Source organism: Lagopus leucura, unplaced genomic scaffold (genome assembly GCF_019238085.1).
Source record: "Lagopus leucura isolate 7727_CA_CO unplaced genomic scaffold, USGS_WTPT01 Super-Scaffold_760, whole genome shotgun sequence".
Classification (NCBI taxonomy): domain Eukaryota; kingdom Metazoa; phylum Chordata; class Aves; order Galliformes; family Phasianidae; genus Lagopus; species Lagopus leucura.
In genome coordinates this window covers 2529415-2533901 of record NW_024962257.1, presented here as the reverse complement: position 1 = coordinate 2533901, position 4487 = coordinate 2529415, and the positions used below count along the sequence as shown (strand labels likewise).

General features: G+C 61.0%; 1 protein-coding gene across 1 annotated transcript in view; it reads left to right on the top strand.

Moving 5' to 3' along the window:
- The first annotated feature begins 3365 nt into the window (after window positions 1-3365).
- Window positions 3366-4487, top strand: part of LOC122175995 (lysosomal alpha-glucosidase-like) — a 13456-nt gene continuing 12334 nt past the window's right edge. Inside the window, exon 1 of the mRNA XM_042864102.1 lies at window positions 3366-3464. The gene's annotated coding sequence lies outside the window, so the exon portion shown is untranslated. The remainder of the gene's footprint in view (window positions 3465-4487) is intronic.

The window sequence follows — 4487 nt, the reverse complement described above, 5'->3', positions numbered from 1 at the left end:
ACTGAATGGGGCGTAAGGCGACGGAGAGATGCAGTGCACCGTGGAACAGAAGCGGGCAGAGGGGGGAGCCCAGCGCTAGGGCGGCCATTCTGCCACCTGCCACCCCGTGACATCAGAGCAGCGCTGCAGAGCAAGGCCTCGTCCTGCACGGCACTGCGGACAGACCCGACACCGTGCTGTGCCGTGTGCCAGAGCTGCTGCTGGCACCAGGGCTGGAAGGCGGCTGGGCACGGTGGGAATGGCTCTCTTCAAACATGGATGGGAGCGTGTGCCACCTGCGGCCGGTGGAGCTGCTGGTGTGTGCTCCTGACACGGAACCAGGGGATGTACCAAGCTGTAGGAATGCACGTGGATCACTGAGTCCAACTCCCAGCTCCACACAGGGCCTCTCAAACCCAACCCCAAACCCAACCCCTACAGCTGACAGCAGTGTCCCAGTGCTCCCTCAGCTCAGGCTGTGCCCACCACCCTTCCCCAGCTGCCCCCCTCCCCTGGCAGCTCTGCACCACTCCCTCGGGTCCTGGCACTGAACCACGTCTCTGCACTGACCAAACCCTGCCCACAGGGACCACCTGCATTGTTCAGCTCCCAGTGATGAGGCACCCCCAGAGTTATGAGGCAAAAGCCCCAGGGTAACAGCCAATCACCCCACAGACACCAGGTGGTATCCCCCAACCACGCTGCTTCGGGGTGCGCTGGGGCACCACCTGCAATTTGATTACTACAACCCTTTTAGTCTTTGCCCTATTGCTGTTCATCTATCCTTAATTGCATTTCCTGCATCATGTCTCAAATTAGGAGCTCAGCTTTTTGGAACAAGGACTGCATTACATCTTTGCCCTGTAAGCAGCGTGACACACTTAGGACACTACATAAAGCAGTGAGTAGTAATACACCAACGGTACGTGCAAAGGCTTGGGATCCACAGCCAGTGTTTTGACTGTGGGTTACATAAAGAGCCCTTGTAATTCTGCAATAAAGTTATCCATCAGCAGCCTTGCCAACGCCCTCGCCCTCTCTCAGACTCCCGTGCCATTGGCAGCACCCCCAGAAATGAGGCACCCCAACGCCTCGACGCTGAGGATCTCAGCTCGGAGCACCTTGTGATTGCAGTGCTCTGAAGGGGAAGGCAGCAGAAAGCCGAGGCAGAGCAGAGCTCTCCATGTGAGGTTCGCAATTAAGGCGAAAGGAAACATGCCAGAGTGCAACTTCAGACTTTCCACGCTACGGGGCTCTCACAGCGCGTTACGCACTGAGGGATTACCATAAAGTCAATGCCGACACCCAACGTCTGAGGATGAACTCCAGTTTTAAAGCTCTTTCTACGCCGCACGAAAAGCCTGGCCAGAACACGAGGGCCTGGCAGGCAGCCCTGCTGGTGTTTAGCTTCCATCCTGAGACGAGCACAGCAAACTGAAAACACGCAGCCCTCACCTTCAGCCGGGCCAGCAACAACTTCCAGAGGGCAGAAAAACAGCGAAGCGCTCAAGCAGCAGCAGCAGCAGGGATCTTCGCCATCGAACCTCAGCGCAGAGCTGAGTTATATGGGAATACTCCTCTCATTCCCAAACACAGGGACTGGATTCCCAGGCAGCTGCTCCAACAAGTCACCCAAATATCAGGTTTACCCCTGAGTTATCCTCAGCTCCAGCTGCATTTACTGAGGGCACCTCCAGAGCCAACCGGCGAAGGCAACTCCAATTCCCCTCCCCGCACCTCCGCGGCACCATGAGGATCAGTGTGCCACACAGCCCCATCCCTCAGCCTTCAACCCTCTCCCCACTCCGACAGCCTTCACGCACCCCATAGGGCAGACTGATGCTTGTCATTCATTTGTAAGGAGAGAGGGGAGGGCTGCACTCCGGGTGTGAATCAGACAGCAGAAGCATATGCAAGGCAATATATTTGACATGAACAGAGAGAAGACACACGGAGGGGTGAGTCACTGTTTACTGTTCTAGAGGAGCTCCGCACAGCCCTCGCCCAGCTGGCCAGCTTTCCATTTCCCTTATGGATCGGAACCAGCATCCAGCAGCAGAGAGGAGCTTCACGAACCTTCAGAGCAAAGGCAAGAGCTGCCAGAACACGGCGCTATGAGGCGCTCTCTGGGGAAGCCTGGACGGAGATCAGACAGCCCTTGGTGGTTGGGTAAACAGCCTCGTCAGATGCTGCAGAGCCTGCGGTCAGCGAGCAGAGCACCAGGAGGGCACAGCACACTGCACCACGTCACAGCTGGGACCTCAGGGAGGTGGTGGCCGAAGGGGACAGGTATGCAACAGACAGAGCTGGTGTTCACCAACCACAGGATGCAGCACTTTTTCCATCATACAGGGGGCAGCGGCAGAGCTACACCAGAGTCACAACATCTCAGCACCGCTAGCCCAGGCAAGCTGAGCCTGCAAGCAGCAGCCAGCTCACCCATACACAGAGCAACGAAGGACAGGTCAGGATCCCCAGTGTCCCCATGCCATGGCCAGCCAGCAGGTCGAACACCTTCACCTGCTGCACAGCAGCATGGCACTCAGTCCTGCAGCAGCACAGAGCAGGGATTTGCTACGCCTGCTATCCCACTGCTCGGGAGCTCAGCAGCAGTGGGACGGCTCCCGCCTCTCCCCCAGCCCTCGTGTTTATGGCCATGGAGCTGCATGGCTTTGCGCTTGCTTCATGCTTGGAAGGCTCTCTGCTCGGGTTTGAAGATAGCCTGAAACAATAGCTCAGACAGAAGTGGAAACTGCCGGCTCATCTCGACAGGGTGCTGAGCTGGAGACTTCCTGAGAATTGAAAGCGCTCGCGCCGCTCGAGCACTTCACAGCTGGATGTTTACAGCACGGCCAGCTCAGCCCACGGCCCCCGAGTGCTGCCGGGCCAGAGCTCCCAGCTGTCCCCTCCTGCTGCCCAAACACAGCCAGAGCCTCACGCTGCCCACTCTCACACCGCCCGGTTTCACAGCGCATTCCACACCATTAATCACTTCCCAGCACACGGGGCGTATTGTGCTGCTCTCAGCTTTCCCTTTCGGAAGGCACACGCACGGCACCAACCCAACTGCGAGCTGCAACAGATTGCCGAGGGAGCAAGGGGATGGGATGAAACACAACAAAGCAGAACGAGGGGAGAGCAAAAAGCTGACAGTTGGCCACCTGGCTCAGAAACACCTCTGAAGAGGGGCGTGAGCTTGCACCAGCATAGGTACAGACATGAGACAGATGAGCCGCCAGCTATGGAGAGCTGCCGTGCCCCATCCTCGTGGTGATTGCGACGACAATTAATTAGCGCCCAGCACCCCATCAGGTGCAGGCAGAGTTAACTCTGCTGCCTGCCGGCCCTGTGCAGCGCCATTGGGCAGCGGCAGCGTCCATCACAGCGAGGAAGTGACTGCGTGGGGAAGGAGCTGTGCTGTGCTGGGGGACGCGGAAGGAGAGGGAAAAACACCGACACGCAGCGCTGCGAGCGGACACTGCCAGGTAACGAATGCTGCACAGTGCCGGGGTGCATCGATGGCATTGATGGCAGCGATGGCACACAGCTGCCCTCCAGCACATCCCTCCCGACGGCTGTGCCCGTTCCCAGCCCTGCTTGGGCTGCCGGCTGTGCTCAGAAGGCAGGGGCAGGTGACAGCAATATAGGGGCCCTGTAGCTTTCTGTGACAGCGCTGCCCAACGGGCCCGTTCCCAATTCGGGACCTGGTGGCCTGTTTTTGGCGGAGCTCTGGGACAGCCCCGCGAGAGAGGAGCGGGAGGAGGGCGGCACTCCTGCAGCTCTGCTCTCGGTTCCCCTCCCCGGCGGCCCCACGCTGCTCTCCGGCTCTCATCCTTCCCATCTCCACGCGGAGCTCGGAACGGGTTTTCCCCCAGCCCCGTTTCTGAGCAATTACAACACATCATCATCACCATCATTATCACCACCGTACTAAAACCCCCAGCCGTCCCGCGCAACGGCGGCTCACACGAGGAGGACGCTGAGGGTCACGGATCCCCGCAGCGCTGCGCGTGGCCGTGGGCCGGCTCGCGCACCCAGCCTCCAGGCGCGGCACCGCGCGGTATTTCCAACCGCCCGCCGTCACCACAACAGGTTGAGCCCGCTCTATTTTAAGCGGCGTTCGTGGATCCAAACGCGGCACCGAGCGCGTGCAGCGCGGCCCCGACTCGCGGTAACTTTCTTTCGGCGGAGGGGAGTGGGGAGGACCCGCGCCTCCCCCCGCCACGTGCCGCCGGGCCCGGTGCCGCGCGGCCCGCGCGGGGCGGCGGCCCCACGTGCCGGCGCGGTGGTGACTCAGCACTTTCCGCTCAGTCTCCGCGGGCGCGACCCCGCCCGGACGGCACCGAACGGGCACGGCGGGGCCGCGCCGCGCCGGTTCCCCCCTCCCCAGCCTCGCAATACCTTCATACCCAACCCCCCCCCCCTTCCCCGATCGCGAGTGGCGGCGGAGGCAGAGCCGCGCGGCCCCCCCACCCCCCGGCCCCACCCCGCCGCCGCGCCCGCGCCCG